The sequence below is a fragment of the Anser brachyrhynchus genome (assembly GCF_964034855.1).
Source record: "Anser brachyrhynchus genome assembly, chromosome: 1".
NCBI lineage: Eukaryota > Metazoa > Chordata > Aves > Anseriformes > Anatidae > Anser > Anser brachyrhynchus.
The window spans coordinates 78908147-78934566 of NC_137694.1; the positions used below are offsets into that span (position 1 = coordinate 78908147).

The 26420-nt window shown below is 50.1% G+C and overlaps 2 long non-coding RNA genes across 4 annotated transcripts in view; one reads left to right on the plus strand and one right to left on the minus strand.

Moving 5' to 3' along the window:
* Nucleotides 1–8535, plus strand: part of LOC308187504 — a 535540-nt gene extending 527005 nt beyond the window's left edge. Inside the window, exon 6 of the long non-coding RNA XR_013944735.1 lies at nucleotides 289–8535. This is a non-coding gene — a long non-coding RNA (uncharacterized lncRNA). The remainder of the gene's footprint in view (nucleotides 1–288) is intronic.
* LOC308187502 overlaps nucleotides 1–26420 on the minus strand; it is a 290980-nt gene that overhangs the window by 188554 nt on the left and 76006 nt on the right. The window contains exon 2 of one of the 3 annotated variants that reach the window (XR_013944731.1): nucleotides 19601–19681. This is a non-coding gene — a long non-coding RNA (uncharacterized lncRNA). Of the gene's footprint in view, nucleotides 1–19585; nucleotides 19688–26420 lie in introns of those variants that run through there. The other 2 variants (XR_013944732.1, XR_013944733.1) reach the window with 2 other exon arrangements.

The window sequence follows — 26420 nt, forward strand, 5'->3', positions numbered from 1 at the left end:
ACTACCAAACCCACACCATGATCCTGACCATGAACCTAAGCTTCTTTGACCAATTTTCCAGCCCCAATCTATTTGGCATCCCCTTAATCCTACTATCCCTACTCTTCCCAGCCCTACTATTCCCGTCCCCAAACAACCGATGAATCAACAACCGCCTTTCTACTATCCAAACATGACTCCTTCACCTAATCACAAAACAACTAATAGTCCCACTCAACAAAAATGGCCACAAATGAGCCATAATATTTACATCCCTAATAATCATACTTCTTACAATCAACCTTCTAGGCCTCCTTCCATATACATTCACCCCAACCACCCAACTATCTATGAACATAGCCCTAGCCTTCCCACTATGGCTCGCCACACTACTAACAGGCATGTTTAACCATGTACGTGCCCCAGGGCCGGCTTAAAGTAGGCTCTATTGTCCCACTTTACTGCTAAATCCGCCTTCCAGAAGTGGTTTCACGCTTCTTTCCGTGTGCCCTATGAATAGGGAATGTAGCCCATTTCTTCCACTCCATAGGCTATACCTTGACCTGTCTTATTAGCGGGGTGCTATTGTGTCCACTGTTGTGCTCTCATTCGAGGTGGGCTGGCGACGGCGGTATGTAGGCTGTGTTGGCAAGGGGTGGTTGGGTTAATCGGGGATTATCGATTGTAGAACAGGCTCCTCTAGGTGGGTTTGGGGCACCGCCAAGTCCTTAGAGTTTTAAGCGTTTGTGCTCGTAGTTCTCTGGCGGATACTTCGGTAAAGTAAGTATCAAGATTTAGGGCCAGGCATAGTGGGGTATCTAATCCCAGTTTGGGCCCTGGCTTTCGTGGGTTTAAATCAGTCGTTAGTTCCTAAGATCATCTTAATGGTGTGTTTAGGTGCATCTTGGGCTTATGACAGCTTAGTTGCATTTTGATCTTAGTTAGCTAGGATAGGCATTTTACCACTCTTTACGCCGTGTCAATAGGACGGTTGATTTGGGTTTCTTGTATGACCGCGGTGGCTGGCACAAGATTTACCAACCCTTGAAGTTAGGCTGTTGCTATAACTAAGTCAAGTTTGCACTCATTGCTTAATGTTAATTACTGCTGAATACCCGTGGGGGCGTGGCTTAGCGAGGCGTCTTGGGCTACTACTTGGGTGTGCCTGATACCCGCTCCTCAAGGCCTGTATGGGGGTAGGTGGTCGAGGGCGTTTACACTGGGGCGCGGATACTTGCATGTATATATTTAGCAAAAACCAACCGTAAGGTTAGGACTAAGTCTTTTGTCCGCAGGCATGTTTTATGCCATCTTGGCAACTTCAGTGCCATGCTTTGTGTTAAGCTATGTGGACGGGGGTGTGGTTAGCTGATAGTTGAGTGGTGAGTGAGAGTGAAGTATATGAAATTATTGCTTGTGTTTACTATTTTTAGTACTGGAGTTTCTCTAAGTCCTAGGACTAGGAGGAAATGGTGTTTCATAGTGTGTAGGCGTCGGGATAGTCCGAGTATCGTCGGGGTATTCCTGCTAGGCCTAGGAAGTGCTGGGGGAAGAACGTTAGGTTTACTCCTGTAAATATTACCCCGAAGTGGGCTTTTGCTCATGTTTGGTGTAGGGTAAACCCAGTGAGTAGTGGGAATCAGTGAGTAAATCCTGCTAGAATGGCAAAGACGGCGCCTATGGATAGGACGTAGTGGAAGTGGGCAACTACGTAGTACGTGTCGTGCAGGGCGATGTCTAGGGAAGAGTTTGCAAGAACGATTCCTGTTAATCCTCCGATGGTAAATAGGAAGATAAATCCTAGAGCTCATAGTATTGGGGGGGGTCTCATTTGATTGTTCCTCCGTGCAGGGTGGCTAGTCAGCTAAATACTTTGATTCCGGTAGGGATGGCAATGATTATAGTGGCTGATGTAAAGTAGGCTCGGGTATCAACGTCTATTCCTACTGTAAACATGTGGTGAGCTCAGACGATGAATCCTAGGAAGCCGATGGATAGTATGGCTCAGACTATTCCCATGTAGCCGAAGGGCTCCTTTTTGCCTGAGTAGTACGTGACTACGTGTGAGATGATTCCGAACCCCGGTAGGATCAGAATATAGACTTCTGGGTGTCCGAAGAATCAGAATAGGTGTTGGTACAGGATTGGGTCTCCTCCTCCAGCGGGGTCGAAGAATGTGGTGTTTAGGTTTCGATCAGTTAGTAATATTGTAATACCGGCGGCGAGTACGGGGAGTGATAGAAGGAGTAGGATGGCGGTAATTAGTACGGATCAGACAAATAGTGGGGTTTGGTATTGTGAGAGTGCGGGGGGTTTTATGTTGATGGCTGTGGTGATAAAGTTGATGGCCCCAAGGATGGAGGAGATACCGGCTAAGTGGAGTGAGAAGATAGCCAGGTCTACTGAAGCTCCGGCGTGGGCAAGGTCACCTGCTAGGGGAGGGTAGACAGTTCAGCCTGTGCCGGCGCCAGCTTCTACAGTGGATGAGGCTAGTAGGAGGAGGAATGATGGGGGGAGGAGTCAAAAGCTTATGTTGTTTATTCGCGGGAATGCTATGTCGGGGGCACCGATTATGAGGGGGACTAATCAGTTGCCGAATCCTCCGATCATGATGGGTATGACTATAAAGAAGCTTATTACAAAGGCGTGAGCGGTAACGATTACATTGTAAATTTGGTCGTCGCCTAGGAGAGTTCCTGGTTGTCCTAGTTCTGCGCGGATTAATAGGCTGAGTGCGGTGCCGACTATTCCTGCTCATGCCCCGAAGATGAGGTACAGGGTGCCAATATCCTTATGGTTAGTGGAAAATAGTCATCGGTTGATGAAGGTGACGGGTAAGATGGCTGAGTGTTGAAGCGTTAGGCTGTAGTCCTTTTTACAGAGGTTTAATTCCTCTTCTTATCGGCTCTGTAGTGAAATTCATGTTGAGTTGCAAGCTCATCGATGCGCACTAGGGTGCGTCAGGGTCTTTGTAGGCAGAAGCCAATTGGTTTAGGCATTTAGCTGTTAACTAGAGTTTTGTGGGATCGAAGCCCATCTGTCTAGGGAGGCTTTAGCTTAATTAAAGCGTCTGACTTGCATTCAGAAGATACAGGTTAATATTCTGTAAGTCTTAATGTGCAGAAACTAAGAGGGTTTAACTCTTATTTAAGGCTTTGAAGGCCTTCGGTTTGGGGTGTTATCCTAAGTTTCTAGACAATGGCATGTATTATTGGGGACAGGGGAAGTAAGAGGATTGATAGTGAGGCAAGGACCGCAGTAGGTGTGCTTGGGGCTTTGCTAGTGTATCATTGTTTTATGTGGTTAGAGGAGTTGGGGGGAAGGGTAATTGTTGAGTGGTATGCGAGGCGTAGGTAGAAGAAGAGGCTGAGCAGTGATAGCATGGCAATTGCCATGGCTGCTGGTGTTATTTCCTGTTTAGTTAGTTCTTGGATGATAAGTCACTTTGGTATAAAGCCTGTTAATGGGGGGAGGCCTGCTAGGGATAAAAGTACTAGTATTAGGGTGGCGTTTAGCACTGGGGTTTTTGTTCATGAGGTTGTGATCATGGATAGGTTAAGGGCTTTGATTTTGTTAAGGGCTAGGAATACGGCTGATGTTATGATTGTGTATAGGTAGAAGGTAAGTAAGGCCAATTTGGGGCTGTAAACTAGGATGATGGCGATTCAGCCTAAGTGGGAGATGGACGAGAAGGCTAGGATTTTGCGTGTTTGTGTTTGGTTCAGTCCTATTCAGCCTCCTAGTGCTGTTGAGGCTAGGGCCATTGCGGTGAGTAGAGCTGGGTCGAGGGATTTGGATGTTAGTAGGAGCAGGGTTAGTGGGGGGAATTTTATGAGGGTCGAGAGTAGCAGGGCTGTTATTAGTGGCGATCCTTGTAGTACTTCTGGGAATCAGAAGTGAAATGGCACTAGGCCCAGTTTAATAGCGATTGCTGCTGTCAGTAGTAGACAGGAGGTTGGGTGGTTTATTTGTGTGATGTCTCATTGGCCAGTGACTCAGGCATTGGTTATGCTAGAGAATAGGACCAGGGCGGAAGCAGCTGCTTGGGTTAGGAAGTATTTCGTTGCGGCTTCTACTGCTCGTGGGTGGTGGGATTTGGCAATTAGGGGAATGATGGCTAGTGTGTTGATCTCCAGTCCTGTCCAGGCCAGAACTCAGTGGTTGCTGGAAATTGTGATTGTGGTGCCCAAGATGAGGCTGAAGGTTATGATTGGGGTCGCGTAAGGGTTCATTAGTAGAGGAGGGGGTTAAACCATCATTTTCGGGGTATGGGCCCGATAGCTTGATTAGCTGACTCTACTAGAAAATAATATAAGGGAAGTATGGAGAATTTTGATTTCTCTTGTGTGGGTTCAATTCCTACTTTTCTAAGGTCAACAGGAAATGAGAGGGCTGTTATACCTCTATGTTCACTTTATCATAGTGACCCTTTGTAGTTCAGGCACATTTCCTTATGTAAGGAGGTAGGCCTGCATAGCAGATAGGTATGCTGATGTGTCAGAGGCACAGAGCTAGTGTGAGGGGTAGGAAGTTTTTTCATAGTAGGTGCATTAGTTGGTCATATCGGAATCGTGGGTATGAAGCTCGGACCCATAAGAAACCAGAAGATAGTAGGAGGACTTTTGTGGCTAGGATGACGGGGAATAGTTCTGTGGGTGGCCCTAGGGCGCTTGGGTTTAGGAATATGATGGCTGTAAGTGTATTTATTAGCATAATGTTCGCATATTCAGCTAGGAAGAATAAGGCGAAGGGTCCTGCGGCGTATTCAACGTTAAACCCTGAGACTAGCTCAGATTCACCCTCTGTGAGGTCAAAAGGAGCTCGGTTTGTCTCTGCTAGGGTGGATACGTATCATATTATTGCTAGGGGTCATGAGGAGAAAATGAAGTATAGAGGCTCCTGTGCGATGGCAAAGGAGCTGAGTGTGTAGCTTCCGCTTAGTATGATTATTGATAGCAGGATTATGGCCAGTGTCACTTCGTATGAAATGGTCTGTGCTACTGCCCGTAGGGCTCCGATTAGTGCGTATTTTGAGTTCGAGGCTCAGCCTGATCATAGGACTGAGTAGACGGCTAGGCTTGACATGGCTATTAGGAAGAGAACTCCGAGGTTTAGATCTGCTAGGGGAAATGGGAGTGGTAGTGGTGCTCAAGTGGTGAGGGCTAGGACAAGGGCTAGTATTGGTATCAGAATGAATAGAAGTGGGGAAGAGGTAGAGGGTCGGATGGGCTCTTTGGTAAATAGTTTCAGTCCGTCCGCAAATGGTTGAAGTAGGCCAAAAGGCCCGACAACGTTAGGGCCTTTGCGGGATTGTATGTAGCTTAGGATTTTCCGTTCTACTAGGGTTAGGAAGGCTACGGCAATCAGGATTGGGATGATGTATAGGAGGGATATAACGAGGCAGCTTAGTGTTGTTATTTGAATCATGGGTGAAGCTAGGGAGAGGATTTGAACCTCTGGGGAAAGGGCTTAAGCCTTCTGCACTTGCCGGGCTCTGCCACTCTAGCTGGTCCTTTTCTAGGATTGAAAGTGGTGGGGGAAGGCCCTCTTCACGGTTTAGTTGGTTTCACTGCTTAGAGGGGGGGGGCGTGCTTGTGGTATTGGCCCCACTTTCCCGGTCCTTTCGTACTGGGGAGAGTGTGTCATAGATAGAAACCGACCTGGATTGCTCCGGTCTGAACTCAGATCACGTAGGACTGTTAATCGTTGAACAAACGAACCCTTAATAGCGGCTGCACCATTAGGATGTCCTGATCCAACATCGAGGTCGTAAACCCCCCTGTCGATATGGGCTCTTGAGGGGGATTGCGCTGTTATCCCTGGGGTAGCTTGGTCCATTAATCAATTATATTGGGTCTGGTCACTGTTAGCACTTTGAGGGGTAGCTCTAGGTAAAGAGGTATGGTCTTGTTTTTGGAGGATTTGTTCTCCTCCAAGGTCGCCCCAACCGAAAAATATCGACCAGGCTCTGCGATGGTAGTGGCCCCAGTGGGGTTGATTGAGGATTCGCGGTGGTCGTTGATTTTTAAGTTCCACAGGGTCTTCTCGTCTTATGTTCACATCCCCGCTTTTGCACGGGGAGATCAATTTCACTGATTATCTGTGAGAGACAGTTAAGACCTCGTTTAGCCATTCATACAAGTCTCGATTTATGGGACAATTGATTGCGCTACCTTTGCACGGTTAGGATACCGCGGCCGTTAAACCTAAGTCACCGGGCAGGCATCACCTTCAATACTTGTTTAATTTGCTGAAGGCTATGTTTTTGGTAAACAGTCGGGCCTTATTAATTTGCCGAGTTCCTTTCACAGATTTTAATCGCTCTTATAGGCGCTCCTGAGTCGGGTTAACAGGGTTAGTTAATACGTGGTCTTGTAGGGGTTTTTGTATCTGTCTAGGTCTGTTAATAATGTTTCTATGTAAGCTTGCGCCGTTAGAGGGGTGTGGCCCTGAGTTACTTATTTTAGCATTAATTCTCCTATATTCATAGGTTGACCTGTTTGTGATAAGGGAATCATCTTATTTTGGTATTTTTAGGTGGTGGAGCTTTGACGCACTCTTTTTTGATGGCTGCTTTAGGGCCCACGGTAGGATCAGTAGTAAGAATTATCCGCTAGTCGAGGTTGTGTCCTTTTTTAATGGAGCTGTCCCTCCATTAAATAGCTCTTAATCATCTCATTAGGGTTCAGGATGTCCGGTAGGGAGGATTAAGGGGGAACTTAGATTCGTTTCACAGGTAACCAGCTATCACCCAGCTCGGTTGGCTTTTCACCTCTACTGACAAGTCATCCCACTCTTTTGCAACAGAGACGGGTTCGCTCTCTTTAACTGCTTGAAAGTAGCTCGCTTGGGTTTCGGGGGGGCAAACTTTAGTTCACTTTGCTTGGTTGTTCTCGCTAAACCATGATGCAAAAGGTACAAGGGTTGATCTTTGCTGTCTGTCGCTTTGATTGTTTCACTGCTATTTCATCTTTCCCTTACGGTACTGGGGTCTCTATCGCGTCTAAGTGTCTTTTCTATCGCCTATACTAAGACTGTAAAATGCTTTAGTTTAATTAGTTTAGTAAATTCTTTAGTTTTGGTGTACTATTTGTGTGGTTGAGCTAGAGGGGGGGCTTCAAGACGATCCGGTCTAGTAGATATCTTTCAGGTGTAAGCTGAGTGCTTTGGTGTTATAGCTACGTCTTGATATTCTAAGTACACCTTCCGGTACACTTACCTTGTTACGACTTACCTCATCTTCAGCGTATTTATGGTATTAGTTATGTGGGATGTGGCTTTTGAGGAGGGTGACGGGCGGTATGTACGTGCCCCAGGGCCGGCTTAAAGTAGGCTCTATTGTCCCACTTTACTGCTAAATCCGCCTTCCAGAAGTGGTTTCACGCTTCTTTCCGTGTGCCCTATGAATAGGGAATGTAGCCCATTTCTTCCACTCCATAGGCTATACCTTGACCTGTCTTATTAGCGGGGTGCTATTGTGTCCACTGTTGTGCTCTCATTCGAGGTGGGCTGGCGACGGCGGTATGTAGGCTGTGTTGGCAAGGGGTGGTTGGGTTAATCGGGGATTATCGATTGTAGAACAGGCTCCTCTAGGTGGGTTTGGGGCACCGCCAAGTCCTTAGAGTTTTAAGCGTTTGTGCTCGTAGTTCTCTGGCGGATACTTCGGTAAAGTAAGTATCAAGATTTAGGGCCAGGCATAGTGGGGTATCTAATCCCAGTTTGGGCCCTGGCTTTCGTGGGTTTAAATCAGTCGTTAGTTCCTAAGATCATCTTAATGGTGTGTTTAGGTGCATCTTGGGCTTATGACAGCTCAGTTGCATTTTGATCTTAGTTAGCTAGGATAGGCATTTTACCACTCTTTACGCCGTGTCAATAGGACGGTTGATTTGGGTTTCTTGTATGACCGCGGTGGCTGGCACAAGATTTACCAACCCTTGAAGTTAGGCTGTTGCTATAACTAAGTCAAGTTTGCACTCATTGCTTAATGTTAATTACTGCTGAATACCCGTGGGGGCGTGGCTTAGCGAGGCGTCTTGGGCTACTACTTGGGTGTGCCTGATACCCGCTCCTCAAGGCCTGTATGGGGGTAGGTGGTCGAGGGCGTTTACACTGGGGCGCGGATACTTGCATGTATATATTTAGCAAAAACCAACCGTAAGGTTAGGACTAAGTCTTTTGTCCGCAGGCATGTTTTATGCCATCTTGGCAACTTCAGTGCCATGCTTTGTGTTAAGCTATGTGGACGGGGGTGTGGTTAGCTGATAGTTGAGTGGTGAGTGAGAGTGAAGTATATGAAATTATTGCTTGTGTTTACTATTTTTAGTACTGGAGTTTCTCTAATAAGTTTAAGTTATTTTGTATGTGTTTGTGTGTATATGTACATCGTTCCGATGATGTCATGGAAGGGATGATTAATGGAGTTTTAGAGGTAGTTTGCTGGGATTGGGCGATGAAGGTTTATGCTACATGGTGGTTAGCGAAAGTTTACTGGTTTAGTTTGTGAAGCGCAGGGGTTGCGCTTAATGATTTGTTGTTTTGTGCTATGTCCAACGAGCATTCATCCAATAGCCCCATTTAACCCGGAGGGTGGAGGTAACATTAACTGAATGTGGTCAAAGTGCATCAGTGTCAGGATGATTCCCCATATACGCCAACCGTCTCATCGAGGGACCCTTGAAATATAGGATAGGCCGTGAGGCAGGTGTGTCCAGGCTTAGATTGTGGGACCCCCGAGATCACTGGGAATAGCCACCTGTGAGGTAACCCCGGAAAAAATAAGAGGAACCAGAGGCGCCAAAAAGCTGGAACATGCCGCGATTACGCATTGAGAAGGTGAAAGTACTCACAGATGCCACTTTGAAGGGCAAGGAGGGGTGAGTGAACCCAATGGATGGCCCTGACCGAGGAACCAGAGGCGCAAAAATGTGAGGAGGGCGAGGGGTTTAGGGGGAACGTATGGGCCTGAAGCTAGTCATACCGGACATTATGTGCAACGGGTTGCTGATTTCACGTGAGGAGTACGATTAATAAATCCGTCTGATACGAACTGCATGAGATATGTGGTGGAGAGTTGTTGTTGGAGCATGTCCTGTGAGCATTCATTAAAATGGGGTCTTGTTATGCGCTTGAGTGGAGTTGTATTGGGTGTTGTGGGGTATGGTCCTAGAACATTCATGCCGGGTGGTTTGGTAGGAGTGTGTTTAAGGGTTTAATGGCCGTGTACATGTATGGGTTTAGCACCTGCTTATAAGATAGTCCGTATATAATGTATATTACTGGTACTATAGTATGTATGTATATGGGGTATATAAATTTATGCACGAATATGCATAACCAAATACCCCCGCCTCGGGGGGGGAGGGGGGGGGGGGTTAAGCATAATGGCATAGATGGGGTAGAATTATTGGGGGCTTGCGGTTAGTTCCTGTAGTTGAGAACAATGGCGGCTTTTCGAGCCGCAGGCCTCGGGTAGTGTCCGGGCAGGAATAATGACTTATTTTATGTTTTTTTTAGGGATTTGCTTTGCGGTGGGTGTTTTGGGTGTGGCGTCGAATCCTTCGCCGTATTATGGGGTTGTTGGTTTGGTGTTAGCGTCTGTGGCGGGGTGCGGGTGGTTGCTGGGCCTTGGGGTTTCGTTCGTGGCTTTAGTGCTGTTTATGGTGTATTTGGGGGGTATGCTGGTGGTGTTTGTTTATTCAGTAGCTTTAGCAGCGGAGCCTTTCCCTGGGGCTTGGGGGGATTGACGGGTGATTGGATGTGCAGTAGCGTTTGTGGCAATTGTTTTTGGGGGGTTGGTGTTTGGGGGGTTTATGGGGGCTTGGAAGTTCGGGGTTTCTACTGTGAATAATGTTGGGGTGTTTGTTGTTCGGTCGGATTTTAGTGGAGTTTCCATGTTTTATTCACATGGGGCAGGGATGTTTTTAGTGGCGGGTTGGGGGCTGTTGTTGACTTTGTTTGTTGTATTGGAGCTTGTGCGGGGGTTGTCGCGGGGTGCTATTCGGGCGGTTTAGGGGTTAGGGTCAGAGAATAGTTTATTGAAAATGCCAGCTTTGGGAGCTGGAGATAAAGGTTTGAGTCCTTTTTTTCTGAGTTTGGGGTACTCTAAGAAGTGGTAAGTCTTCAATCTTTGGTTTACAAGACCAATGTTTTTATAAACTATTAGAGTATTTAGCAGTTGAGTATTTTGTTTTCTAGGGCGCTTGCGGCGGGGAGGAGAAATAGGAGGATAGTGAAGTAGGCGATTGAAGCGAGTTGGCCGATGATGATGAATGGGTGTTCGACGGGTTGGCTTCCTACTCATGTTAGGACGAGGAGGTCGGCGACTAGTACTCAGAATAGGAGCTGGGAGAGTGGTCGGAATGTTATTGCTCGTTGTTTTGATTTGTGCAGGAATGGGATTAGGAATAGGATCAGTACGGAGGCGGCCAGTGCTAATACGCCTCCTAGTTTATTTGGGATTGAACGTAGGATGGCGTAGGCGAATAGGAAGTATCATTCTGGCTTGATGTGTGGTGGGGTTACTAGTGGGTTTGCTGGGGTGAAGGTTTCTGGGTCTCCCAGGAGGTTAACCGCTCATGCTTCTTTCTTATGAGACGTTAGTAAACCAATTACATAGCCTTGTCAAGACTAAATCACAGGCAAAAATCCTGTACATCTCATGTGGCCAACCACTCCCAACTAGGATTCCAAGACGCCTCATCACCCATCATAGAAGAACTCGTTGAATTCCACGACCACGCCCTAATCGTTGCCCTAGCTATCTGCAGCCTAGTTCTCTACCTTTTAGCCCACATACTAACAGAAAAACTCTCGTCCAATGCTGTAGACGCCCAAGAAGTAGAGCTGATCTGGACAATCCTACCTGCTATCGTCCTGGTACTCCTCGCCCTCCCATCCCTACAAATCCTCTACATAATGGACGAAATCGACGAACCAGACCTCACCCTAAAAGCCATCGGCCACCAATGATACTGAAGCTACGAATACACAGACTTCAAAGACCTATCATTCGACTCCTACATAGTGCCCACCCCAGACTTACCCAACGGCCACTTCCGACTGCTAGAAGTTGACCACCGCGTAGTTATCCCAATAGAATCCCCCATCCGCGTGATCATTACTGCAGGAGACGTACTCCACTCCTGAGCAGTCCCAACGCTCGGAGTTAAAACAGACGCAATCCCAGGCCGACTAAACCAAACTTCATTCATTACCACCCGGCCTGGGATTTTTTACGGACAATGCTCAGAAATTTGCGGGGCTAATCACAGCTACATACCCATTGTAGTAGAATCAACCCCACTCCCACATTTCGAGGCCTGATCGTCCCTTCTATCATCATCCTAATCATTAAGAAGCTATGCAACAGCACTAGCCTTTTAAGCTAGCCAAAGAGGGACTTCCCCCTCCTTAATGATATGCCACAGCTTAACCCCGCACCATGATTTTCAATCATAATTATAACCTGATTAACCCTAGCACTCCTCATCCAACCAAAACTACTAGCCTTCACCACAACCAACCCCCCATCAAATAAGACCTCCCTCACTACCAAACCCACACCATGATCCTGACCATGAACCTAAGCTTCTTTGACCAATTTTCCAGCCCCAATCTATTCGGCATCCCCTTAATCCTACTATCCCTACTCTTCCCAGCCCTACTATTCCCGTCCCCAAACAACCGATGAATCAACAACCGCCTTTCTACTATCCAAACATGACTCCTTCACCTAATCACAAAACAACTAATAGTCCCACTCAACAAAAATGGCCACAAATGAGCCATAATATTTACATCCCTAATAATCATACTTCTTACAATCAACCTTCTAGGCCTCCTTCCATATACATTCACCCCAACCACCCAACTATCTATGAACATAGCCCTAGCCTTCCCACTATGGCTCGCCACACTACTAACAGGCATGTTTAACCATGTACGTGCCCCAGGGCCGGCTTAAAGTAGGCTCTATTGTCCCACTTTACTGCTAAATCCGCCTTCCAGAAGTGGTTTCACGCTTCTTTCCGTGTGCCCTATGAATAGGGAATGTAGCCCATTTCTTCCACTCCATAGGCTATACCTTGACCTGTCTTATTAGCGGGGTGCTATTGTGTCCACTGTTGTGCTCTCATTCGAGGTGGGCTGGCGACGGCGGTATGTAGGCTGTGTTGGCAAGGGGTGGTTGGGTTAATCGGGGATTATCGATTGTAGAACAGGCTCCTCTAGGTGGGTTTGGGGCACCGCCAAGTCCTTAGAGTTTTAAGCGTTTGTGCTCGTAGTTCTCTGGCGGATACTTCGGTAAAGTAAGTATCAAGATTTAGGGCCAGGCATAGTGGGGTATCTAATCCCAGTTTGGGCCCTGGCTTTCGTGGGTTTAAATCAGTCGTTAGTTCCTAAGATCATCTTAATGGTGTGTTTAGGTGCATCTTGGGCTTATGACAGCTTAGTTGCATTTTGATCTTAGTTAGCTAGGATAGGCATTTTACCACTCTTTACGCCGTGTCAATAGGACGGTTGATTTGGGTTTCTTGTATGACCGCGGTGGCTGGCACAAGATTTACCAACCCTTGAAGTTAGGCTGTTGCTATAACTAAGTCAAGTTTGCACTCATTGCTTAATGTTAATTACTGCTGAATACCCGTGGGGGCGTGGCTTAGCGAGGCGTCTTGGGCTACTACTTGGGTGTGCCTGATACCCGCTCCTCAAGGCCTGTATGGGGGTAGGTGGTCGAGGGCGTTTACACTGGGGCGCGGATACTTGCATGTATATATTTAGCAAAAACCAACCGTAAGGTTAGGACTAAGTCTTTTGTCCGCAGGCATGTTTTATGCCATCTTGGCAACTTCAGTGCCATGCTTTGTGTTAAGCTATGTGGACGGGGGTGTGGTTAGCTGATAGTTGAGTGGTGAGTGAGAGTGAAGTATATGAAATTATTGCTTGTGTTTACTATTTTTAGTACTGGAGTTTCTCTAAGTCCTAGGACTAGGAGGAAATGGTGTTTCATAGTGTGTAGGCGTCGGGATAGTCCGAGTATCGTCGGGGTATTCCTGCTAGGCCTAGGAAGTGCTGGGGGAAGAACGTTAGGTTTACTCCTGTAAATATTACCCCGAAGTGGGCTTTTGCTCATGTTTGGTGTAGGGTAAACCCAGTGAGTAGTGGGAATCAGTGAGTAAATCCTGCTAGAATGGCAAAGACGGCGCCTATGGATAGGACGTAGTGGAAGTGGGCAACTACGTAGTACGTGTCGTGCAGGGCGATGTCTAGGGAAGAGTTTGCAAGAACGATTCCTGTTAATCCTCCGATGGTAAATAGGAAGATAAATCCTAGAGCTCATAGTATTGGGGGGGGTCTCATTTGATTGTTCCTCCGTGCAGGGTGGCTAGTCAGCTAAATACTTTGATTCCGGTAGGGATGGCAATGATTATAGTGGCTGATGTAAAGTAGGCTCGGGTATCAACGTCTATTCCTACTGTAAACATGTGGTGAGCTCAGACGATGAATCCTAGGAAGCCGATGGATAGTATGGCTCAGACTATTCCCATGTAGCCGAAGGGCTCCTTTTTGCCTGAGTAGTACGTGACTACGTGTGAGATGATTCCGAACCCCGGTAGGATCAGAATATAGACTTCTGGGTGTCCGAAGAATCAGAATAGGTGTTGGTACAGGATTGGGTCTCCTCCTCCAGCGGGGTCGAAGAATGTGGTGTTTAGGTTTCGATCAGTTAGTAATATTGTAATACCGGCGGCGAGTACGGGGAGTGATAGAAGGAGTAGGATGGCGGTAATTAGTACGGATCAGACAAATAGTGGGGTTTGGTATTGTGAGAGTGCGGGGGGTTTTATGTTGATGGCTGTGGTGATAAAGTTGATGGCCCCAAGGATGGAGGAGATACCGGCTAAGTGGAGTGAGAAGATAGCCAGGTCTACTGAAGCTCCGGCGTGGGCAAGGTCACCTGCTAGGGGAGGGTAGACAGTTCAGCCTGTGCCGGCGCCAGCTTCTACAGTGGATGAGGCTAGTAGGAGGAGGAATGATGGGGGGAGGAGTCAAAAGCTTATGTTGTTTATTCGCGGGAATGCTATGTCGGGGGCACCGATTATGAGGGGGACTAATCAGTTGCCGAATCCTCCGATCATGATGGGTATGACTATAAAGAAGCTTATTACAAAGGCGTGAGCGGTAACGATTACATTGTAAATTTGGTCGTCGCCTAGGAGAGTTCCTGGTTGTCCTAGTTCTGCGCGGATTAATAGGCTGAGTGCGGTGCCGACTATTCCTGCTCATGCCCCGAAGATGAGGTACAGGGTGCCAATATCCTTATGGTTAGTGGAAAATAGTCATCGGTTGATGAAGGTGACGGGTAAGATGGCTGAGTGTTGAAGCGTTAGGCTGTAGTCCTTTTTACAGAGGTTTAATTCCTCTTCTTATCGGCTCTGTAGTGAAATTCATGTTGAGTTGCAAGCTCATCGATGCGCACTAGGGTGCGTCAGGGTCTTTGTAGGCAGAAGCCAATTGGTTTAGGCATTTAGCTGTTAACTAGAGTTTTGTGGGATCGAAGCCCATCTGTCTAGGGAGGCTTTAGCTTAATTAAAGCGTCTGACTTGCATTCAGAAGATACAGGTTAATATTCTGTAAGTCTTAATGTGCAGAAACTAAGAGGGTTTAACTCTTATTTAAGGCTTTGAAGGCCTTCGGTTTGGGGTGTTATCCTAAGTTTCTAGACAATGGCATGTATTATTGGGGACAGGGGAAGTAAGAGGATTGATAGTGAGGCAAGGACCGCAGTAGGTGTGCTTGGGGCTTTGCTAGTGTATCATTGTTTTATGTGGTTAGAGGAGTTGGGGGGAAGGGTAATTGTTGAGTGGTATGCGAGGCGTAGGTAGAAGAAGAGGCTGAGCAGTGATAGCATGGCAATTGCCATGGCTGCTGGTGTTATTTCCTGTTTAGTTAGTTCTTGGATGATAAGTCACTTTGGTATAAAGCCTGTTAATGGGGGGAGGCCTGCTAGGGATAAAAGTACTAGTATTAGGGTGGCGTTTAGCACTGGGGTTTTTGTTCATGAGGTTGTGATCATGGATAGGTTAAGGGCTTTGATTTTGTTAAGGGCTAGGAATACGGCTGATGTTATGATTGTGTATAGGTAGAAGGTAAGTAAGGCCAATTTGGGGCTGTAAACTAGGATGATGGCGATTCAGCCTAAGTGGGAGATGGACGAGAAGGCTAGGATTTTGCGTGTTTGTGTTTGGTTCAGTCCTATTCAGCCTCCTAGTGCTGTTGAGGCTAGGGCCATGGCGGTGAGTAGAGCTGGGTCGAGGGATTTGGATGTTAGTAGGAGCAGGGTTAGTGGGGGGAATTTTATGAGGGTCGAGAGTAGCAGGGCTGTTATTAGTGGCGATCCTTGTAGTACTTCTGGGAATCAGAAGTGAAATGGCACTAGGCCCAGTTTAATAGCGATTGCTGCTGTCAGTAGTAGACAGGAGGTTGGGTGGTTTATTTGTGTGATGTCTCATTGGCCGGTGACTCAGGCATTGGTTATGCTAGAGAATAGGACCAGGGCGGAAGCAGCTGCTTGGGTTAGGAAGTATTTCGTTGCGGCTTCTACTGCTCGTGGGTGGTGGGATTTGGCAATTAGGGGAATGATGGCTAGTGCGTTGATCTCCAGTCCTGTCCAGGCCAGAACTCAGTGGTTGCTGGAAATTGTGATTGTGGTGCCCAAGATGAGGCTGAAGGTTATGATTGGGGTCGCGTAAGGGTTCATTAGTAGAGGAGGGGGTTAAACCATCATTTTCGGGGTATGGGCCCGATAGCTTGATTAGCTGACTCTACTAGAAAATAATATAAGGGAAGTATGGAGAATTTTGATTTCTCTTGTGTGGGTTCAATTCCTACTTTTCTAAGGTCAACAGGAAATGAGAGGGCTGTTATACCTCTATGTTCACTTTATCATAGTGACCCTTTGTAGTTCAGGCACATTTCCTTATGTAAGGAGGTAGGCCTGCATAGCAGATAGGTATGCTGATGTGTCAGAGGCACAGAGCTAGTGTGAGGGGTAGGAAAATTGGCACCCTGCACCTGCCAACCCTACAACTAACCCACCCAACCCTATCCACCTCATGGACAGGAATACTATCAGGTCTAGCACTGCTCATAGCATTCATAGTAAAAGCCCCACTATATGGCCTACACCTCTGACTGCCAAAAGCCCACGTAGAAGCACCCATCGCAGGCTCAATACTCCTCGCCGCCCTACTACTAAAGCTAGGAGGATACGGAATTATACGAGTCACTCTATTTATGGGCCCACTGTCCAACCTCCTGCACTACCCCTTCCTAACCCTGGCCCTATGAGGCGCCCTAATGACTAGCTCAATCTGCCTACGACAGACAGACCTAAAATCACTAATCGCTTATTCATCCGTTAGCCACATAGGCCTAGTTATCGCCGCAGGAATAATCCAAACCCACTGATCATTCTCAGGGGCAATGATCCTAATAATTTCCCATGGACTAACTTCCTCCATACTATTCTGCCTAGCCAACACAAACTATGAACGTACGCACAGCCGAATTCTACTACTCACACGAGGCCTACAACCTCTCCTACCACTCATAGCTACCTGATGATTGCTGGCCAATCTAACAAACATAGCCTTACCCCCAACAACAAACCTCATAGCAGAGCTAACCATTATAATCACCTTATTCAACTGATCTGCCTTCACGATCATCCTAACAGGAATCGCAACCCTACTAACCGCCTCCTACACCTTATTCATACTACTAATGACCCAACGAGGCTCAATCCCCTCCCACATCACATCTATGCAAAACTCAACCACGCGAGAACACCTGCTCATAACACTCCACATTATCCCAATATTCCTCCTAATCCTCAAACCCGAACTGATCTCCGGAATCCCCTCATGCAAGTATAGTTTAAACCAAACATTAGACTGTGATTCTAAGAATAGAAGTTCAAACCTTCTTACCTGCCGAGGGGAGGGTTTAACCAACAAGAGCTGCTAACTCTTACATCTGAGCCTAAAACCTCAGCCCCCTTACTTTTAAAGGATAACAGCAATCCACTGGTCTTAGGAACCACCCATCTTGGTGCAAATCCAAGTAAAAGTAGTGAACCCCACACTACTAATCAACTCCCTCACACTACTCACGCTGACAATCCTCCTAACCCCAATCATCCTGCCATTTCTATTTAAAAACTTTAAAAACACCCCACAAGCCACCACCCGCGCTGTTAAAACCGCATTCCTAATTAGCCTAGCCCCTACAACCGCATTCATCTACTCGGGAGTAGAATCTGTCACCTGCCACTGGGAGTGAAAATTCATTATAAACTTTAAAATCCCCCTGAGCCTAAAAATAGACCAATACTCAATAACATTTCTTCCAATCGCCCTATTTGTAACATGATCAATCCTACAATTCGCCATATGATACATGGCCTCAGAGCCATACGTAACAAAATTTTTCACCTACCTACTGACATTCCTAGTCGCCATACTCCTCCTAACAACCGCAAACAACATATTCCTCCTATTCGTAGGCTGGGAAGGAGTACGAATCATGTCCTTCCTTCTCATCGGCTGATGACAAGGCCGAGCAGATGCCAACACCGCCGCCCTACGAGCCGTAATCTACAACCGAATCGGAGACATCGGACTGATCCTGAGCATAGCATGACTAGCTTCAACATTCAACACCTGAGAGATCCAACAAGCCGTACACCCCCACCAAACCCCAATCCTCCCCCTCATAGGATTAATCCTCGCAGCCGCAGGAAAATCCGCCCAATTTGGACTCCACCCATGACTGCCCGCAGCAATAGAAGGCCCCACCCCAGTATCAGCCCTACTGCACTCCAGTACCATAGTAGTAGCCGGAATCTTCCTGCTCATCCGCATGCACCCCCTGCTAGCCACCAACCAGACAGCCCTAACTGCCTGCCTATGCCTAGGTGCTCTATCAACCCTATTCGCTGCCACATGCGCCCTAACCCAAAATGACATCAAAAAAATCATTGCTTTCTCAACATCCAGCCAACTAGGACTAATAATAGTCACTATCGGACTAAACCTCCCACAACTAGCCTTCCTACACATCTCAACCCATGCCTTCTTTAAAGCCATACTATTCCTATGCTCAGGGTCTATCATCCACAACCTAAACGGAGAACAAGATATCCGAAAGATAGGAGGCCTACAGAAAATACTCCCAGTCACTACTTCCTGCCTAACCATCGGAAACCTGGCGCTGATAGGAACCCCATTCCTAGCCGGATTCTACTCAAAAGACCTCATCATCGAAAGCTTAAACACATCATACCTAAATACTTGAGCCCTACTCCTAACCCTTATAGCCACAGCATTCACCGCAACCTACAGCATCCGCATAACCATCCTAGTCCAAGCTGGACAAACCCGAATCCCCCCAATAGTATCAATAAACGAAAACAACCCACTAATCACCGCCCCCCTAACCCGACTCGCCCTAGGCAGCATTACAGCAGGAATAATCATTACCTCTTTCATCACACCAACCAAAACCCCCCCAATAACCATACCCCTTATCACCAAAACCGCTGCCATCCTCATAACAATCCTAGGAATCATCCTAGCCCTAGAACTATCGAACATAACACACACCCTCACTCACCCCAAACCAAACCCCCTCATAAACTTCTCCTCTGCATTAGGGTACTTCAACCCCCTAGTACACCGATTCTTCTCCAAAAACCTACTAGAAAAGGGACAAAACATTGCCCTACACTTGATCGACCTCTCCTGACTCAAAAAAATAGGGCCAGAGGGCCTTGCTGAACTACAAGTAGCCGCAAGCAAAGCCGCAACCTCAATACACACAGGGCTAATTAAGGCCTACCTAGGATCCTTCGCCCTCTCCATCCTGGTAATAATCCTAATAACACACAGACTCACTAATGGCCCCTAACATCCGCAAATCCCATCCCCTACTAAAAATAATCAACAACTCCCTAATCGACCTACCCGCCCCCTCCAACATCTCTGCCTGATGAAACTTCGGCTCCCTTCTAGCCATCTGCTTAGCCACACAAATCCTAACAGGCCTGCTACTAGCCATACACTACACCGCAGACACTTCACTCGCCTTCTCCTCAGTAGCTCACACATGCCGAGACGTCCAGTACGGATGGCTCATCCGCAACCTCCACGCCAACGGTGCTTCGCTCTTCTTTATCTGCATCTACTTACACATCGGACGAGGCCTCTACTACGGCTCCTACCTATACAAAGAAACCTGAAACACAGGAGTAATCCTCCTACTCACCCTAATAGCAACTGCCTTCGTAGGGTATGTCCTACCATGAGGACAAATGTCATTCTGAGGGGCCACCGTAATCACCAACCTATTCTCAGCCATCCCGTACATTGGGCAAACTCTAGTAGAATGAGCCTGAGGAGGATTCTCAGTAGACAATCCAACCTTAACCCGATTCTTCGCCATCCACTTCCTACTGCCCTTCCTAATTGCAGGAATCACCCTAGTCCACCTAACCTTCCTACACGAATCAGGCTCAAATAACCCACTAGGAATCGTATCAGACTGCGACAAAATCCCATTCCACCCATACTTCTCCATTAAAGACAGCTTAGGGCTTACCCTAATAATCACCCCTCTAATAGCACTAGCCCTATTTTCACCGAACCTCCTGGTTCTTGGAATCCTAGTTGGGAGTGGTTGGCCACATGAGATGTACAGGATTTTTACCTGTGATTTAGTCTTGACAAGGCTATGTAATTGGTTTACTAACGTCTCATAAGAAAGAAGCATGAGCGGTTAATGCAGTTGGCTTGAAACCCATCCCCAGTGGTGCAAGTGCACTCTCTGAACTCACTGAAGTGCATCCCCAGTGGTGCCAGTGCACTCTCTGCACTCACTGCACTGCATCCCCAGTGGTGCCAGTGCAATCTCTGGACTCACTGCAGAGCATCCCCAGTGGTGCCAGTGCACTCTGTGGACTCACTGTAGTGCATCCCCAGTGGTGCCAGTGCACTCTCTGGACTCACTGCACTGCATCCCCAGTGGTGCCAGTGCAATCTCTGGACTCACTGCAGTGCATCCCCAGTGGTGCCAGTGCACTCTCTGGACTCACTGCACTGCAGCCCCAGTGGTGCCAGTGCACTCTGTGGACTCACTGCAGTGCATCCCCAGTGGTGCCAGTGCACTCTCTGGACTCACTGCAGTGCATCCCCAGTGGTGCCAGTGCACTCTCTGGACTCACTGCACTGCATCCCCAGTGGTGCCAGTGCGCTCTCTGGAGTCACAGCACTGCATCCCCAGTGGTGCCAGTGCAATCTCTGGACTCACTGCACTGCATCCCCAGTGGTGCCAGTGCACTCTCTGGACTCACTGAAGTGCATCCCCATTGGTGCCATTGCACTCTCTGCACTCACTGCACTGCATCCCCAGTGGTGCCAGTGCACTCACTGGACTGACTGCACTGCATCCCCAGTGGTGCCAGTGCGCTCTCCGGAGTCACAGCACTGCATCCCCAGTGGTGCCAGTGCACTCACTGGACACACTGTACTGCATCACAGGTGGTGCCAGTGCACTCTCTGGACTCACTGCACTGCATCCCCAGTGGTGCCAGTGCACTCTCTGCACTCACTGCACTGCATTCCCAGTGGTGCCAGTGCACTCTCTGGACTCACTGCACTGCATCCCCAGTGGTGCCAGTGTGCTCTCTGGAGTCACAGCACTGCAACCCCAGTGGTGCCAGTGCACTCATTGGACTCACTGCACTGCATCACAGGTGGTGCCAGTGCACTCTCTGGACTCACTGCAGTGAATCCCCGGTGGTGCCAGTGTAATCTCTGCAGTCACTGCACTGCATCCCCAGTGGTGCCAGTACACTCACTGGACTCACTGGACTGCATCCCCAGTGGTGCCAGTGAACTCTCTGGACTCACTGCACTGCATCCCCAGTGGTGCCAGTGTACTCTCTGGACTCACTGCACTGCATCCCCAGTGGTGCCAGTGCACTCTCTGGACTCACTGCACTGCATCTCCAGTGGTGCCAGTGCACTCTCTGGACTCACTGAAGTGCATCCCCAGTTGTGCCAGTGCACTCTCTGGACTCAATGCACTGCATCCCCAGTGGTGCCAGTGCACTCTCTGGACTCAGAGCACTGCATCCCCAGTGGTGCCAGTGCAATCTCTGGACTCACTGTAGTGCATCCCCAGTGGTGCCAGTGCACTCTCTGGACTCACTGCAGTGCATCCCCAGTGGTGCCAGTGCACTCTCTGGACTCACTGTACTGCATCCCCAGTGGTGCCAGTGCACTCTCTGGACTCACTGCACTGCATCCCCAGTGGTGCCAGTGCAGTCTCTGGACTCACTGCAGTGCATCCCCAGTGGTGCCAGAGCACTCTCTGGACTCACTGCACTGCATCCCCAGTGGTGCCAGTGCACTCTCTGGACTCACTGCACTGCATCCCCAGTTTTGCCAGTGAAGTCTTTGGACTCACTGCACTGCATCCCCAGTGGTGCCAGTGCACTCTCTGGACTCACTGAAGTGCATCCCCAGTGGTGCCAGTGCACTCTCTGGACTCACTGCACTGCATGCCCAGTGGTGCCAGTGCACTCTCTGGACTCACTGCACTGCATCCCCAGTGGTGCCAGTGAAATCTCTGGACTCACTGTAGTGCATCCCCAGTGGTGCCAGTGCACTCTCTGGACTCACTGCACTGCATCCCCAGTGGTGCCAGTGCACTCTCTGGACTCACTGTACTGCATCCCCAGTGGTGCCAGTGCACTCTCTGGACTCACTGCAGTGCATCCCCAGTGGTGCCAGTGCACTCTCTGGACTCACTGCACTGCAGCCCCGGTGGTGCCAGTGCACTCTCTGGACTCACTGCACTGCATCCCAAGTGGTGCCAGTGCACTCTCTGGACTCACTGCACTGCATCCCCAGTTTTGCCAGTGAAGTCTTTGGACTCACTGCACTGCATCCCCAGTGGTGCCAGTGCACTCTCTGGAGTCACTGAAGTGCATCCCCAGTGGTGCCAGTGCACTCTCTGGACTCACTGCACTGCATGCCCAGTGGTGCCAGTGCACTCTCTGGAGTCACTGCACTGCATCCCCAGTGGTGCCAGTGCACTCTCTGGACTCACTGCACTGCATCCCCAGTGGTGCCAGTGCACTCTCTGGACTCACTGCAGTGCATCCCCAGTGGTGCCAGTGCACTCTCTGGACTCACTGCAGTGCATCCACAGTGGTGCCAGTGCACTCACTGGACTCACTGCAGTGCATTTCCTCTGGTGCCAGTGCACTGTCTGGACTCACTGCACTGCATACCCAGTGGTGCCAGTGCACTCTCTGGACTCACTGCACTGCATCCCCAGTGGTGCCAGTGCATTCTCTGGACTCACTGCAGTGCATCACCAGTGGTGCCAGTGCACTCTCTGGACTCACTGAGGTGCATCCCCAGTGGTGCCAGTGCAATCTCTGGACTCACTGCAGTGCATCCCCAGTGGTGCCAGTGCACTCTCTGGACTCACTGCACTGCATCCCCAGTGTTCACAGTGCACTCTCTGCACTCACTACACTGCATCCCCAGTGGTGCCAGTGCACTCTCTGGACTCACTGCACTGCATCCCCAGTGGTGCCAGTGCACTCTGTGGACTCACTGCACTGCATCCCCAGTGGTGTCAGTGCACCCTCTGGACTCACTGCACTGCATCCCCAGTGGTGCCAGTGCACTCCTGGACTCACTGCACTGCATCCCCAGTGGAGCCCGTGCACTCTCTGGACTCACTGAAGTGCATCCCCAGTGGTGCCAGTGCACTCTCTGGACTCACTGCAGTGCATCCCCGTAGGTGCCAGTGCACTCTCTGGACTCACTGCAGTGCATCCCCAGTGGTGCCAGTGCACTCTCTGGACTCACTGAAGTGCATTCTCAGTGGTGCCAGTGCACTCTCTGGACTCACTGCACTGCATCCCCAGTGGTGCCAGTACACTCACAGGACTGACTGCACTGCATCCCCAGTGGAGCCAGTGCACTCTCTGGACTCACTGCACTGCATCCCCATTGGTGCCAGTGCATTCTCTGGACTCACCGCACTGCACCCTGAGTGGTGCCAGTGCACTCTCTGGACTCACTGCAGTGCATCCCCAGTGGTGCCAGTGCACTCTCTGGACTCACTGTACTGCATCCCCAGTGTTGCCAGTGCACTCTCTGGAGTAACTGCAGTGCATCCCCAGTGGTGTCAAAGCACTCTCTGGACTCCCGGCACCGCATCCCCAGTGGTGCCAGTGCAGTCTGTGGACTCACTGCAGTGCATCCCCAGTGGTGCCAGTGCGCTCTCTGGACTCACTGCAGTGCATCCCCAGTGGTGCCAGTGCACTCTCTGGACTCACTACACTGCATACCCAGTGCTACCAGTGCACTCTCTGGACTCACTGCACTGCATCCCAAGTGGTGCCAGTGCACTCTCTGGACTCACTGCACTGCATCCCCAGTGGTGCCAGTGCACTCTCTGGACTCACTGCACTGCATCCCCAGTGGTGCCAGTGCACTCTCTGGACTCACTGCACTGCATCCCCAGTGGTGCCAGTGCATTCTCTGGACTCACTGCAGTGCATCACCAGTGGTGCCAGTGCACTCTCTGGACTCACTGAGGTGCATCCCCAGTGGTGCCAGTGCACTCTCTGGACTCACTGCACTGCATCCCCAGTGGTGCCAATGCACTCTCTGGACTCACTGCACTGCATCCCCAGTGGTGCCAGTGCACTCACTGGACTCACTGCAGTGCATCCCCAGTGGTGCCAGTGCACTCTCTGGACTCACTGCACTGCAGCCCCGGTGGTGCCAGTGCACTCTCTCGAGTCACTGCACTACATCCCCAGTGGTGCCAGTGCACTCATTGGACTCACTGTACTGCATTCCCAGTGGTGCTAGTGCACTCTCTGGACTCACTGCACTGCATCCCCAGTGGTGCCAGTACACTCTCTGGACTCACTGAAGTGCATTCTCAGTGGTGCCTGTGCACTCTCTGGACTCACTGCAGTGCATCCCCAGTGGTGCCAGTACACTCACTGGACTCACTGCACTGCATCCCCAGTGGTGCCAGAGCACTCTCTGGACTCACTGCACTGCATCCCCAGTGGTGCCAGTGCACTCTCTGGACTCACTGCACTGCATCCCCAGTGCTGCCTGTGCACTCTCTGGACTCACTGCACTGCATCCCCAGTGGTGCCAGTGCAATCTCTGGACTCACTGCACTGCATCCCCAGTGGTGCCAGTGCAATCTCTGGACTCACTGCAGTGCATCCCCAGTGGTGCCAGTGCACTCTCTGGACTCACTGCAGTGCATCCCCAGTGGTGCCAGTGCACTCTCTGGACTCACTGCACTGCATCCCCAGTGGAGCCCGTGCACTCTCTGGACTCACTGCACTGCATCCCCAGTGGTGCCAGTGCAATCTCTGGACTCACTGCAGTGCATCCCCGTAGGTGCCAGTGCACTCTCTGGACTCACTGCAGTGCATCCCCAGTGGTGCCAGTGCACTCTCTGGACTCACTGAAGTGCATTCTCAGTGGTGCCAGTGCACTCTCTGGACTCACTGCACTGCATCCCCAGTGGTGCCAGTACACTCACAGGACTGACTGCACTGCATCCCCAGTGGAGCCAGTGCGCTCTCTGGACTCACTGCAATGCATCCCCATTGGTGCCAGCGCATTCTCTGGACTCACCGCACTGCACCCTGAGTGGTGCCAGTGCACTCTCTGGACTCACTGCAGTGCATCCCCAGTGGTGCCAGTGCACTCTCTGGAGTCACTGTACTGCATCCCCAGTGTTGCCAGTGCACTCTCTGGAGTAACTGCAGTGCATCCCCAGTGGTGCCAAAGCACTCTCTGGACTCCCGGCACCGCATCCCCAGTGGTGCCAGTGCAGTCTGTGGACTCACTGCAGTGCATCCCCAGTGGTGCCAGTGCGCTCTCTGGACTCACTGCAGTGCATCCCCAGTGGTGCCAGTGCACTCTCTGGACTCACTGCACTGCATACCCAGTGCTGCCAGTGCACTCTCTGGACTCACTGCACTGCATCCCCAGTGGTGCCAGTGCACTCTCTGGACTCACTGCAGTGCATCCCCAGTGGTGCCAGTGCACTCTCTGGACTCACTGCACTGCATCCCCAGTGGCGCCACTGCACTCTCTGGACTCACTGCAGTGCATCCCCAGTGGTGCCAGTGCACTCTCTGGACTCACTGCACTGCATCCCCAGTGGTGCCAATGCACTCTCTGGACTCACTGCACTGCATCCCCAGTGGTGCCAGTGCACTCTCTGGACTCACTGCACTGCATCCCAAGTGGTGCCAGTGCACTCTCTGGACTCACTGCACTGCATCCCCAGTGGTGCCAGTGCACTCTCTCGAATCACTGCACTACATCCCCAGTGGTGCCAGTGCGCTCACTGGACTCACTGTACTGCATCATCAGTGGTGCCAGTGCACTCTCTGGAGTGACTGCAGTGCATCCCCAGTGGTGCCAGTGTGCTCTCTGGACTCACTGCACTGCATCCCCAGTGGTGCCAATGCACTCTCTGGACTCACTGCACTGCATCCCCAGTGGTGCCAGTGCACTCACTGGACTCACTGCAGTGCATCCCCAGTGGTGCCAGTGCACTCTCTGGACTCACTGCACTGCAGCCCCGGTGGTGCCAGTGCACTCTCTCGAGTCACTGCACTACATCCCCAGTGGTGCCAGTGCACTCACTGGACTCACTGTACTGCATTCCCAGTGGTGCTAGTGCACTCTCTGGACTCACTGCACTGCATCCCCAGTGGTGCCAGTACACTCTCTGGACTCACTGAAGTGCATTCTCAGTGGTGCCAGTGCACTCTCTGGACTCACTGCAGTGCATCCCCAGTGGTGCCAGTACACTCACTGGACTCACTGCACTGCATCCCCAGTGGTGCCAGAGCACTCTCTGGACTCACTGCACTGCATCCCCAGTGGTGCCAGTGCACTCTCTGGACTCACTGCACTGCATCCCCAGTGCTGCCTGTGCACTCTCTGGACTCACTGCACTGCATCCCCAGTGGTGCCAGTGCAATCTCTGGACTCACTGCACTGCATCCCCAGTGGTGCCAGTGCAATCTCTGGACTCACTGCACTGCAGCCCCAGTGGTGCCAGTGCACTCTCTGGACTCACTGCACTGCATCCCCGGTATTGCCAGTGCACTCTCTGGACTCACTGCACTGCATCCCCAGTGCTGCCAGTGCACTCTCTGGACTCACTGCACTGCATCCCCAGTGGTGCCACTGCACTCTCTGGACTCACTGCACTGCATGTCCAGTGGTGCCAGTGCACTCTCTGGACTCACTGCACTGCATCCCCAGTGGTGCCAGTGCACTCACTGGACTCACTGCAGTGCATTCCCT